At 36.9% G+C, this 15,352-nt stretch overlaps 1 pseudogene; it reads right to left on the bottom strand.

Annotated features, from left to right (window-relative positions):
* Positions 1-332: 332 nt before the first annotated feature.
* LOC147357209 (olfactory receptor 4C12-like) lies at positions 333-1,252 on the bottom strand (annotated as a pseudogene).
* Between the last annotated feature and the right edge of the window lie 14,100 nt (positions 1,253-15,352).

The following is a 15,352-nucleotide window of genomic DNA, read 5'->3' as shown; positions in this document are numbered from 1 at the left end:
AGCATCTCAATGTTATATAATAAGACAACTTTAATATCCATCAAAAACAAGATTCATACTTTTTAGTTTTTGAAGATATTCCAGATATCCTGTTAATAGACAAATATGTATGATTAATAAGCATACATACAAGGTTGTGACAAGGAGAGTGTGCGATGGGAGAGAGTAAGTCAGGATTCCAGCCCGAGCGTTAGATCCGTGCTTAAGTGTCTATCTGCAAGTATATTCAACCCATTGTTAGATTTGGTATATTGATCAAGAGGATTAGACAAGAGTACCTCTGTTATTTCTATCTGTAATATTTAATGATTATACTTAAGTACTATCTGAAGTCACTTCTTCTTCCAGTGTTTCTTCATAGCATTTTTTATCTCAGCATTTCTGAGGGTATAGATTAAAGGATGTAACATAGGGGCCACCATAGTGTAAAAGACAGCAACAGCTTTATCAATGGGCAGAGTTGTGACTGGAAGAAGATACACAGATATGCAGGACACAAAGACAAAGCAACTACTGTGATGTGAGAAACACACGTAGAAAGGGCTTTGTTCCTCCCCTCCAAACTGTAAGTCCTTAAGGAGCACAAGAAGACCACATAGGAGACCAACAGGAGGAGGAAGTTTAACAGGCAGATGAACCCACTGTTGGCAGCAGCAAAGAGATCAAGAATGTGAGTGTCCATGCAGACAAGCTTTAACAAAGGGTACAAGTCACACATGAAGTGGTCTATGACACTGGGGCCACAGAAGGGCAGCCAGACTGTAAAGAGGACCTGAAGGGTTGCGTGGAGAAATCCTCCAGTCCAGGCCACCCCCAGCAGGAGGAGGCACAGCCTGTGGCTCATGATGGCCGTGTAGTGCAGAGGTTTGCAGACTGCCACATAGCAGTCACAGGCCATCTCTGTGAGCAGGATGATCTCAGTAGCACCAAAAATGTGTTCTGCATAGACTTGAGCCATACACCCATTAAAGGAGATTGTTTTGATCTCCCGAAGGGAGTCCACAATCAACTTAGGAGCTGAAGAAGAAGAGTAAATTGTGCCTATCAAGGAAAGGTGGGTCAGAAAGAAGTACATGGGGGAGTTCAGAGACTGCCTGGTAGTTATGGTAACCACAATGAGCAGGTTGCCTGAGAGGGTTACCATGTATAAGACCAAAAAACTGACAAACACTATTTTTTGCATTTGGGGGTTCTATGTAAGACCTAATAGAATGAATACAGTCACATTCCTTTCATTCTTCATCTATGTGGTGTGGTAATAAAAACTCAGGGAAAGAATGCTTTACCTTAAAAAGAAAATAAAAAAGAACCATAAAACAGTCAAACACACCAAAACTCTGCCTTTTAGCAGTTCTCTAATAATGTCACTGCTACTGCTAAGTCACTGCAGTCATGTCCAACTCTGTGCTCCCCCGTCCCTGGGATTCTTCAGGCAAGAACACTGGAGTGGGTTGCCATTTCCTTCTCCAATGCATGGAAGTGAAAAAGTGAAAGTGAAGTCGCTCAGTCGTGTCTGACCCTCAGAGATCCCATGGACTGCAGCCTTCCAGGCTCCTCCATCCATGGGATTTTCCAGGCAGGAGTACTGGAGTGGGGTGCCATTGCCACACATGAGTCTTACTTTTCCCAAAACTCTGTAGGAGTAGTATCTTAAAACTTCTTTTAGTTGACTTAGTTTTCATGGCTTGACAGTTCATCTCTTTTTATCACTGGATATTCCATCATCTGGATGTATCACAGTTTATCTATTCACCTATTGAAGGACATCCTGGTTGCTTCCAAGTTTTGGAAAATATGAATAAAGCTGCTATACACATTATGTGCAAGTTTTTGTGTGGACAGAAGTTTTCAGTTCTTGTAGGTGAAGTGCCAATGAACACATTTACTGAATCACATGGTGAAAAAGTCCTAGCTGCCTGCAAAGTGACCGCCATCTTGAATTTCCACCTGCAGTGAATGAGATTTCCTGTTGCTCCACATCCTTGTCAATATTTGGTATTGTGTATTGTCAGTGTTCTGGATTTTGGCCATTCTAATAGGTGTGTAGTGGTTCTATTTTTCTTCTGATCGAGCTATTTTTCTAAGACATAGAATAACCAGAAGAAATAAATTCAATTTCCTTGGCCATAGTGTCTGAAATATTTCAATGGAACATCAATATAATGGAAAAATTGGGCCATTAGATATAACAATTTTGGAGGATAACCTAAAAGTTTATGTATAAAATACCATGGATCAAAAAATCACAAGTCTATTTTTACAAATTATGTAAAAACAGGTAAAAATTTAGTGAATATACTTATTGAATTAACATTTAAAGATTATAAGTTTTATATACATCTTTTAAAAATAAGGTTCAAATTCAAAAATTTAACTTATAAAATTGTATATACTTTTTTTAATCTATGTTAAAACATATGTATAGAAGATTTATAAGAAAAACAATTTAATGCATTGAGGACATTTCCTCCTGAATGTGAGATTATGGTTGATATTTTATTTCTCATGTTTTTCAGTATTTTCTAAATTTCTACAGCTTACATTACTAATTATATCATGAGAAAATAAATATAATTTTCATGTTTTGTCTTAGAGTTGTGATGTTGAAACTATGTTATTTTAAATTGATTGGAATATGCATGAGAAAACAGACATAGGGAATTGTACTTTTGTAAATCATGGGACCCCAAGAAATATCTAAATATAATTTTAGTTAACTGCTTTAAGGTACTTGAAATTGTTATCAATTCACCAACTAGACATAGAGTGAGGACACAACTGGCACTCTTTGACTTGAAAATTAGGATGAAGTGTGAGGCTTCCACGGCTGCCCCATGGGTCACTTATAATTACCCTAAATCCCATCTTTATTCTACCAAGCAAAAATTTTGGCCTCTGCTTTTAACTTATACCATTTATACATATAGCCAATAAGTCCTCTGAATAATCAACCATATCAGTTTAAAGCAAAGTCTATTTCAACTTACTTGTAATAGTAATACACACATTATTCAAATAAACTTTAAGGTAGCATATAAAACTAAGTTTTATAGGACATTAATAATGGCATTATTAATGTTCACTTTTTTCCTGGATCTCAGATTCTCTTATTCTCTTTAGGTATTCTTAAAGCAAAAAGGCAGTGAATAGTAAAATGATTTCTCCCAGTTACACATGGCCAAGTTGAATAATGAGTTATGTGGAAAGGAAATATCTTCCAGATGATCCCACATATTCTTCACTGAGAAGCTAGTTTTAGTGTTCCAAGCCCCAGGATAGTGGTCTCCCTTCTGGATAGCCCAGTGTATCACAGAATCCTTCCAGAGAAGGGAACACCTGAGGAACAAGTTGAATATACTTCTAATTGCTTCTCTTCCCTAGAGAAGATGGCCTTTGGGAGAACCAAGAAACAAATAATATGTTTTTATAATTTCCTGAGGGTCTGTATCAAAGGTTGGATTTCATGATCAAAATCACATAGAAAATTCCAAACATGACCCACCTGTTCTCATTATTTCACTTATTGCTTCAGTTTCTTGAAAACCTTAAAGTAATTAGAACTATGTTTAAAATAATTCTATCTTATCAATGTCTTTGATATCCTCTATTAACTGACAGACTCAAACACATGATCATTTTCTTCTTACGTACTAGACTTAACTATGCCTGCTGGTGCTGCTGCTGCTGCTAAGTTGCTTCAGTCGTGTCCGACTCTGTGCGACCCCATAGACGGCAGCCCACCAGGCTCCTCTGTCCCTGGGATTTTTCAGGCAAGAATACTGGAGTGGGGTGTCATCATTGCCTATTAACACTCAAATCCTCTATGATACATATGTTTGGGGAAATGAGAAATAATGTTAATCTCACAGAGTAATTCTTATCTCTCATAAAGGCATTAATACTACAATTGAGAGGCAATAACTTAAGCAGATAAACTTCCTTCCAATCAGAGAAACCTTTATTACTTGTTTATTTTTTTTTAAGTCCACAGCTCTTTCTTCCTTTAGTTATTTTTTTTAAATTTTATTTTATTTTTAAACTTTACATAATTGTATTAGTTTTGCCAAATATCAAAATGAATCCACCACAGGTATACATGTGTTCCCCATCCTGAACCCTCCTCCCTCCTCCCTCCCCATACCATCCCTCTGGGTCGTCCCAGTGCACTAGCCCCAAGCATCCAGTATCGTGCATCGAACCTGGACTGGCAACTCGTGTCTTACATGATATTTTACATGTTTCAATGTCATTCTCCCAAATCTTCCCACCCTCTCCCTCTCCCACAGAGTCCATAAGACTGTTCTATACATCAGTGTCTCTTTTGCTGTCTCGTACACCGGATTATTGTTACCATCTTTCTAAATTCCATATATATGCGTTAGTATACTGTATTTATGTTTTTCCTTCTGGCTTACTTCACTCTGTATAATAGGCTCCAGTTTCATCCACCTCATTAGAACTGATTCAAATGTATTCTTTTTAATGGCTGAGTAATACTCCATTGTGTATATGTACCATAGCTTTCTTATCCATTCATCTGCTGATGGACATCTAGGTACTTGTTTAAATTCCATATACTCTAACATTATAAGATATAAACTTTTACTATCAATCTGCTTTTTCTCATTTTTAATAGAATGCAGAGATTAAATTTCCACCATGTGGTTCTTAAGGGCTTCCCAGGTGGCACTAGAGGTAAAGAACCTGCCTGCCAGTACAGGAGACATAAGAGACACAGGTTCAATCCCTGGGTCAGGATGATCCCCAGAGGAGGTCATGGCAACCCACTCTAGTACTTTTAACTGGAGAATCCCCAAGGATAGAGGAGCCTGGTCAGTGATAGTGCATAGGGCTGCAAAGAGCCGGACATGACCGAAGCAACTTATCACACATTGTTCTTATAATAATCTTAAAATGTTGTTGAGTTTTTGCTATGTGCTATCATTATACTGCTGCTGCTGCTGCTGCTAAGTAGTTTCAGTCGTGTCCAACTCTGTGCGACCCCATAGATGGCAGCCCACCAGGCTCCCCTGTCCCTGGGATTCTCCAGGCAAGATCACTATACTACAAGCTTTATATACACTATTCCATTTAACAACACTAGTATCTGTAGTCTAAAGAAAAGTAAATGTGGTGAGAAGGTAAACAATTTGTCCAAGTCAAAATGATAAAAAAAAAAATAAAAAAATAAAGTCTGTATTAAAAACCAGGATGTCTGGCTCTAGCTCTTTGGAATTTAGCTCTCTAGTGTAGATCCAGTTTACTACTGGGAATCAGCAATGTCAGAGTTCTGACAAAGCTACCACCTGTGACCATATGTAATCCATGGCAGCTATTTGGCTAAGCTGTGAGATGTACAGTTAGATGTTAATGAGTTCAGGATCTATTTAACAATTGCAGAGTTTTTGTGCCCTAAAATTCTTCCGGTACTAAGGAATAGTTCGGGAGTTTTGGATGGACATGTACACATTGCTAGATTTAAAATGGATAACCAACAAGGACCTACTGTATAGCACATGGAACTCTGATCAATGTTATGTGGCACTGAGGAGAGGAGGGGAGTTTGGGGGAAAATAGATACACATATGTGTGTATGGCTGAGTCATTGTTAATTGGCTATACCCCAGTACAAAATTAAAAGTTAAATTTTTTTTTTCTAGGACTTGTATTTTATCAACTCATATTCTCTTTAAAGATGAAGGAGCTGAGGTCAGAGAAGAAACACAGCTGATTAGTAGCAGATAAGAATCCAAGTTTTCTAATGATTTTTTTTTTTTCCCACCACCACACCTTACCTTCCTTAAGATGACTAAAGTCCAGTGTATACAAGGGCAAAAAAAAAAAAACAAAAAACAAAAAAACACCTTATGGTGACAAAGAAAATTAACTTTCATCTTTTATCTTCAGCAATATGCATCTTGCCTCTCTAAGATCAAAGTCTAAGTCTGAGGTCAGGGATGCAGAAATTCAGTCATATTGCAAAGAGCACATCTATTTCCAGCAGAAATAAGATCTTACCTGGTTAGAATATCCAAGAATGTTTAAATATAATCAGAATAAAAAGTTACCCAGAGCTTGGGATTTAATGTATATTCCCAACTACAGCAAAGGGTACGTTCATTATAGCATTCTTGTAGATGCCATATATTAATGCATTTTCCACTTGGAATTCAATATTTGAGCTGAAGATTTCCTTCAAAGAACAAAATCTAAATGCTGACCTTCCCTTTAGTCCCAGGCTGACTTAAAAATTGACTTCAGAATCCACAAATTATAATCCTATTCTGGATAAATTACAGATAAATCCATATATATGGAGGAGAACAAATATTTCTGCAAAAGATCCCAGGGTATATAAAAGTAATCCATAAAATATTAGGAAGTAAATCTTTAATGATTTTCATTGTAAAAATCCCTTGGAAGAAAACAGAATTGTAAAAACTCGAGAAAAACAACAACAACAAAAAATAGCAATTCTAATTCACTTACCATGGTTGACTCTGTAGTTAAAGAGAATGCCCAAGGCATTTAGTAATAAGAAATAACCATTACTTGTAATGTCAAATCATACATATTTCTCAAGTCCCCACTGCCTGGACAATTCTAGAGGAAGCAGAGATGTAAAGATGACACAAATTTATTTAAATGGATTCAGCATCCTCCAATGCCTTGGAAAACCAAGTCAAAATAAAAGAAAATGCTCTGTTGAAACCCAAAGTCTTAGGTACTAAGGGGAATCTTCTGATCTTTAGAACCTAGTCTATGGCTAATAGAACAAGAGACACAAATATTTCTGTTACCTAATAAGCTTTTCTTAAGTTTTCTCTTAAAATTAGGAAACATCTTCTCCATGAATGCTAGTATTTAGAGAGAATACTGAGAACATCAAAGAACCAATCTTTCTATCTAAAGTTTTATCCTCCCTGGAATTAATTACCTCTGTTTTGTAATATTTTGCCAGAAGCAGATATTCGGGAGAATTCATCCATGAGCAACACATTATCACCTTATTGGTTCTTTCCCTGCACTATAACAGCCTACATTCTTGGTCTGGAAAATTATGTGGTAAAGCTGAGGCACGAAGGACTCTAAATGATGGAACCATGGTGTTTCATCCAGGTGGAATATCCCTGAGAAAATGTACTCACTGACTGATGTCACCAGAGGAGGCTGAGATACATATAGGTTCATGATTATTATATCTTGAGTAACTGACTATTTATTTAATCATTATAAAATGTCTTTCTTGGTCTATAGCAACAATTTATGGCCTAAAGTTTATTTTGTCCTATATTTGCATTGTCCGTTCTTTCACCTCTCTTTTTGTTACTATTTCCATAATATATACTTCTTGACATTTTCACTTTCCACTGTGTCTTTGGATTATGAACCTTGTAGATAAAATATATATGAGTCATGTTTTTTGTCCATTCTGCTAATCTCTGCCTATTAATTGGAGTGCTAAACCAATTCTACTTTATATAATTATTGATAAGATAGGATTTACATCTTACATCCACTCCTGCTAGTTCTTTCCCCTTTCCACTCCTTCATCCTTTCCCCTGTGCAGGTCTATAAAATTATGGAAACCTTTTATTCAGGGCTCCCTCAGCAATGAGATGATTCGCATATCTGTGCTAATCCACCTGACTCCTGGCTGTGCAATGTTTCATGAGGGATAATGGAACAGGGGGAAGTTGATACTTACTCTACTTTTGACCTGTCACTTATACTATGTCAGCAAATGATTGCTTTCATTTGTGACTTATTAATTTATTCATTCCTCTGTCATCTGACAATTCAGTTCTCTTTTCCTCTCAGCTGAGCCCTTGAGTCTATATATAAAATTATGATATCTGTGAATAACAATGGTCTTATATTTTATTTTCCCATCTTGATACCTTTCATTTTATTTTCCTATTGTATTGTATTGAATAAGCTTCCCAGATTGTGCTAGAGAACCCATCTACCAATGCAGGAGACATAAGAGATACAGGTTCTATCCCTGGGTCGAGAAGATCCCCTGGAGGAGGGCATGGCAAGCCACTCCAGTATTCCTGCCTGGAGAATCCTGTGGACAGAGGAGCCTGGTGGGCTACAGTCCATAGGGCTGCAACTGAAGTGACTTAGCACAATATATTGGATAAGACCTCCAATATTATATTAAATATAATATATCCAATGTTATATTAAATTTCTGAGTCTTTTCAGAAAACAATTTTCCAGAAATCCACAGATTCTATCTTTTGACTCCTGGTCAAGTCATTAAATAAAAATCAGTCATAATTATTCATCTCCTGCATATATCACTTATAAAACAGAAAAGAATAGAATGACATCTGCCAAGCTGCTAATGCCTTGTATCATCAAATGAGGTGTGGGCATTTTTAAAAGAAGCATTTCATTTAACCAAATATTTCACCACAAACTTGTTCATAAGGATGCACGACTTTGATAACCGTTTTATCTCCTCTGACCACTAAAATTTAAACTTAAAGAAAAGTATCAATGTATTGATTATATAACAATTCATTGATTGTTAACTAACTCTAGTTCCTCCTCTAACACATCAGCTTTCATCTAATGAATATCATGGGGAGATTTTAATTCAATTTCCTAATATGTTTGATCATCAATATCAGTATTATCACAGATTTCATTGAAATAAAATTAATCCTACCAGTTATACCTGTATTAATCCCCCAAAAAGGTACACTATTATTTATTTATTTATTGGCTCCCTTTTTAGCAACAATTATTTCTTTCTATTATTTGAATTAATTTTCACTCAGATTCCCCTATTTGATATAATCCAGGGTTCCGCTTATCTTCCAGTTATCTAAGGCCCATTTTGCAGACTCTATTATGAATCCATTGGATACTTAGTGAGAATCAGTAGTCCATCTGATGCCACTACCATTATAATCCATTTCTCATTCCACAAGGAACGCCACTCTTCATTCTACTCACTGAATGGATTTACATTTTCCTCTTCAGTGAATTAGTTTCTATGCTGCTACTTACCAGATTGAGAAATAGCTTTTCACTCTTGAGCCACCATTTGTAAATAATACTGATTTTAGGCATCTTCCAATAACTGATCATAGGGAGGGACTCCTTCAGCCATGAGGTTTTGATAGTCTTCAGGAGGATCTAGTATAGGGCTTGAAGGCAAAGCAGCCATTGTTCATACATGCAATGATTACTGTATTCACATATTCTTAAATTTGATTTCCTATTTGATAAAATAACTCTTCTGTTCATTTTCCTACATACTAGAATGATTATCTGACATAATTCAGGGTAGTTTAGATCTCAATAATGTATGTCCTCTAGTAATAAAAAGCAGTTTCAGGTAAAGTTCAATTACAAGCTAGAAAATCATCATTCAGTGTGTTCTCTTTAAGTGTTTCAGGTAAATTCTCAGTCCAAAATCCCACTGATTAACAATAAGTGGCAATTCTGGCATCCCCTCGCAAAAAAGCATTATTCAGAAAAGAAAAAAATTGTTTTATAACTCTTTTTAGGAACAGAGAAGCATCACTCAGAAGTGCACCCACATGTGGAGAAAAGGGAATGCTCCTATGGAAAATAGGATGGAGGTTCCTCAAAACAAAACAAAACAAAACAAAAAAACCCAGAGTTGCCATATGACCCAGCAATTCCACTTCTGAGCATATACTCAGACAAAACTAATTTGAAAAGATACCATTCCTACATTCATAGCAACACTATTTACAATAGCCAATACAAGGAAACAGCCTAAATGTCCATGAACAGAAGAATGGGTAAAGAAAGATGTGGTACATATATACAGTAGAATATTATTCAACCATCAAAAGAATGAATCAATGCATTTGCAGAACATGGATGGACTAGAGATTATAATACTAAGCAAAGTAAGTCAGAAAGAGAAACATAAATACCATATGATATCACTTACATGTGGAATCTAAAATATGACACCAAAAAATGTGTGGGTATATGTATATGTATATGTATATGTATATGTATATGTATAATTACTTCACTTTGCTATACACCTGAAGCTGACACAACATTGTAAATCAATGATATGCCAATAAAAATTTTAATAAATAAATAAAATATGACACAAATGAACATATCTACAAAACAGAAACAGACTCACAGACATAGAGAACAGAGTTGCAGTTGCTAAGGGGGAGATTGGGTAGGGGAGGGAAGGAATGGAATGGGAGTTTAGGATTAGCAGAGGCAAACTAGTATATACAGGATGGATAAACAAGGTCATATTATTTAGCACCAGGAACTATATTTAATATCTTGTGACAAATCATAATGGGAAATAATATATATTCTAAGTCACTTTGCTGTACAGAAGAAATTAACAGAATATTGTAAATCAACTATATTTCAATCAAATTTTTTTAAAAGTAATACCCAGAGTTTTGTTTTGTTTTTTTTTTCCTTAGCTAGAATTGTGTCACATGCCTATTCCTAAGTTTATCACTAGAAAGGAGAAAAACATAGTCATAGTTACTTAAACTAATTCAAAGTCACACTATGGTCTGGAGATGGACCACAGTTTCCCCTGAACACATGGTCACCTGGCACCAGAACAAATGAAGCTTTGGTTGAAAGAAAGAAGATGAGAAATAGCTACTCTGTGGACAACTGTCTGCCATACCTAATAAGCCTCTACTGATTACTCCTTCTCACTCCTGTATCTATAACTTTATTACTCCTTCCCTGCCCCCTCCATTTCCCTTCCCCTCCTCCTTCCTCTGCCTCTTCCTCTTCTTTTCTTCTCTCCCAATTTCTCACCCTCCCTCATCTCCTCTCTTTTTAAGCTATTCCATTGGTATTTAGACACGACCAACTTTCTCCCGTTTTGAAAAACAACCATCTTTAATCCCATATCCCAAGATAGTACCTAAGTACCTAATTTGATTCTAATCAACCTATGAGGTACTGTTATTATCTCTCTTTATAAGATAGAGGAAACTGAGGCACAGAGAAGTTGAATAACTAACCCAAGATTACACAGCTTAGCCAGGATTCAATAAATGATGATCAACAGTATTATAGTTGTGGAGAAATGCAAAATTTTCAGGAAATATTTTTATGCATAAAGCACTAATGGGTAATTGTATATGATATTTTTTGGTGTTCCTCCCAATAACCCCTATTTATTTAAGCTGTATTTAAGCTGTTTAACAGGTTCTGGTAAGTTCGATGACAAGCATAAAATCTACAGTAAATAGAACTGATCATCAATACCCAGGTTCATGTCTTTGGTATATTATTTCTCTAGGACTCCACCATGCCCCATTCATATAGAGAATATCCCTGGTCCTAGGTCTGAACATCTGCTCAGTCTTCCATTCTACTCTGAAAACATCAGGAAATTTATAGAATGAAAACTCCCAAGAAAGTGCTTAGGACGATATCCCAGATAGGGGCCAAATGTGGAAAGGGAGACGAGAAATATTCTCTTTTCTCAATGGTCCTTTCTGGTCAGTGCTACACAGGGGGCATGTCTGAGGAATATGTATTCCTTGCCACTGGTGGTAGAAGCAAAGCCTCTAAATAATGTACAGTTGGTCTGAATCAGCACCTTTTCCCTCACCAATACCAGTGCAAAAAACACATCACAGAATCAGTGCCCGGTGCCCTATAATAACATAATTGTTAGAGCTCAAGCTTAGAAATTAGACCAGCTTGTATTTCAATCCAAGGTCTACTTATTATTAGCCTTTTGATCTCAAAAGATGCTCACAGTAAACATCAATTTTAATTTACATAAAGTAGGAGTATGTGAGAATTAGATGAAATACCACACTTAGCGGAGTAACGTAAATACAGAGTGCTCATTATCTGTTAGTTCTCATTGCATCCACATTTCCTGTATCTCCTACAACCTTCCTAGGACTCAACTAAACTGTCAGATTTTTTAGTGAGAGAAGGCTGAACATCCATAGATTTCTGGACTATAGTGACTTTTGAATCAGTATTCAATACTTTAAAATTTAACCTTCCTTCTCTCTTAATTTCTGTATTTGTCCAGATTTTACCAGCCATAAGAATAAAGAAGCCATGTATGTGATTTGAGACAGTTCTTTCAGAAACTTGAATCAGTCAAGCCATGTGCTCTGGTTTTGTATACAGAAAGTGACGAAAGACAACAGTGAGCTTTTGGTTTATGCCAAGCACTGTTGTAAGCACTTTACATGTGCTCACTCATAGAAACCCCACAATATCCTGTGACAGGTACTCCTATTGCCCTCTTCGTACAAGTATTAGAACTCAGGTATAAAGAAAGAGGCTGAGGAACTTGCCCAAGATCACATAATTAGCAAACAGAAGAGGCAGCAAAACTCTTAACAGTTAATCATGATTCATTATTCTATTACTAAAAGCAGTTTCTCTAGCCTGGCAGTTGCTCAGTCATGTCTGACTCTTTGCAATCCCAAGGACTGTAGCCCCCTAGGCTCCTCTGTCCATGGAATTCTCCAAGAGAGAATACTGGATTGGGTTGCTATTCCCTTCTCCAGGGCACCTTCTCAACCCAAGGACTGAACCCAGATCCCCTGCGTGGCAAGCAAATTCTTTACCTTCTGAGTCACTCTAGCCTACATGCCTTTATCTACTGGGCATTAGCAGTAGAATAGCAGTTCTGCAGGGACTTAGATATTTCCACATGTTCTCTTCCTCAATCCCCCCTACAACTCTGTGTGACAGGTATGAGTAAGGCTGTTTTATGAACACTAGGGAGCTCATGCATCCATTATCCCATGACTAGGACCTTCTGTGCCTTGGGTCCCAGAGTCCAAGATCATTTTCTAAACACAGTCATAGACGGGGCACAAGCCCAGCCCAGATGCCCCTCCCTCGTCTCCTTGATCACAGGTGCCATGGCCACAAGAGAGAATGGATAAACTGGTTTGGCTGCCATCTTGGTTGAAGCTGCTAGTTCTTATCCTCTGGGAGTTGAGAGATCAGAGACTTCCTAACTCCTTGCACTTGAGTAATATGCATTTAAATATTTCCCTGTAACCACACTGGAAAGTGTTGATAAAGATGAACCCCAGAAGACCATATAAGCATAACCATCCCCAGATCACAGAAACTGTGTGGTTTTGAGTCTCCAACACATTTGGATCCAGATTCCCAGGAACCAAAGAAGATCTCTATAGGCTAAGCACAAGTTTAGTAAGAAGAATATTTGAAAGATTTGCCAACCATTTGGCATCACTGACTCGATGGACATGAGTCTCAGTGAACTCCGGGAGTTGGTGATGGATAGGGAGGCCTGGCGTGCTGCGATTCATGGGGTTGTAAAGGGTCGGACATGACTGAGCAACTGAACTGAACTGAACAAATATTTATAACTGTACAGTGGGGTGGTATCATAGCAGAAAAAGAACTAGACCAATGACAGAAACTTAAGTGAGTGTCAAGAGTACAAATTTGTTCATCTCCAAAGACAATTCTGTCCACTTGCAAATACTTCTTCCTGAGTTTTTTTTTTTTTTTTTTTGCCCTATCACATAAGATGCTGTGGTCTATTTTTGTAAAAGAAGGTCATTACCATCAAATACTCAAATGATCTGGAATGCTCATTGCTTGCAATCCCTCATTACCCCATAGTAAAAATAAATGGAAAGACAAAAGGTCCTCTATAAATAAATGAGCTCAGTTCTGAGAGTGCATTTGTAATTACAATTTGTAAGTCCAACTAAGTTAGCCTAAGTACCCAATTAACACAGTCGGCAATATACGTTCATAACAGGTACAATAATATGTTTATGGTACAAACAAATAATACATATATAAAGAACAAACACAAAAATAAAGACAACACTTTCAATTTTACAGTACAGTACCTTTAAAAGTTCACTAGTACTCTTGCCTGGAAAATCCCATGGACGGAGGAGTCTGGTAGGCTACAGTCCATGGGGTCGCTAAGAGTTGGACAGGACTGAGCGACTTCCCTTTCACTTTTCACTTTCATGCATTGGAGAAGGAAATGGCAACCCACTCCAGTGTTCTTGCCTGGAGAATCCCAAGGACGGGGGAGCCTGGTGGGCTGCCGTCTATGGGATCGCACAGAGTGGAACACGACTGAAGCAACTTAGCAGCAACAGCAGCAGTACTGTGAAATGGCTGGCAAACAGGAGCTGACACCTATGTTCGCACTTTGAAAGTTTGCAACTTGAATGTCTGTATGTAGGGGGTTTACTGTATTAGTTATTTTGGCTTTTGATTAATAATTTAATAAATAGGGACACTAAAATACAATCCCAGAACCAAAAATGCTTTATTATGACAAATACAGAATGATTATAATTTCATTGATTTAGGAGACTTATATTTTATTATGCTGGTCAATAAGTCCAAGTTTCTCAGGTGCATAATGAAATAATGCACATGGGTAAGAAAGCAGGAGTGTTTCATTTACAAAGTACATTACAAGGTGACCTCTGTCCATCACTGAAATGGTAGCTATTAATAAGAGTCATTATAACAATGCCATACCTTTATGTGCTATGAAAGTAAAGTGTAGATTTTTCCATCATAATCTTCATGGCCACCTTTATCATGCACAAACGTTGGGAGACACACTTTATGATTTCTTATATACTGTCTCAGTTATATGGATCATATGATTATTTTCAGTATGACTTTTTGCATGCTTTAATGAACTTTATATTGAAAATTCCAGTTTTAGAATTTATACTTACTCTTTGCAAGAGTTAAAACGTGGTAAACTTAAAATCATTATGATCCAAGGATATTGCTGACAATCTTTTTTGATTGCTTTTTAAATTTATATTTAATAGGAGGATAAATGTTTTACAAAATTGTGTTGGCTTCTGCCATAGGACAATGCAAATCAGCCTTACATATACATATGCACCCTCCCTCTTGAACCCCACTCCTACCTTGCACATCATCCCCCTTCTCAGTTGTCCCAGAGCACCAGGTTGAGTTTCCTGTGTTGTACAGCAACTTTCCATTAGCTCTCTGCTTTACATATGGTTATGTATATGTTTCAATGCTGCTCTCTCAATTCATTCCACCGTCTCCTTCCTCTGCTGTGTCTGAAGCCAGTTCTCTATGTCTGAATTTCTATTCCTGCCCTGCAAATAGGTTCATCAGTACCACTTATCTAGATTCCACATATTTCACACCAGGGTGATTTTAATACAATATCTCTATACCCCAATCACTCTATACTCGAATATTTAATATCACTGATATATGATACATATATATATATATACCCATACACAAACATACACATTATTTATGTATTATATGCTTCTCTATTATCCAAAAATAGGGATTTAATTTTGTATCTCATGCA

Source organism: Bos grunniens, chromosome 15 (genome assembly GCF_055505025.1).
Source record: "Bos grunniens cultivar Pamir isolate PY7600 chromosome 15, Bosgru_T2T1.0, whole genome shotgun sequence".
Taxonomy (NCBI): domain Eukaryota; kingdom Metazoa; phylum Chordata; class Mammalia; order Artiodactyla; family Bovidae; genus Bos; species Bos grunniens.
Note: the sequence above shows the minus strand (reverse complement) of the source record. Positions and strands in the feature narration are given on the sequence as shown.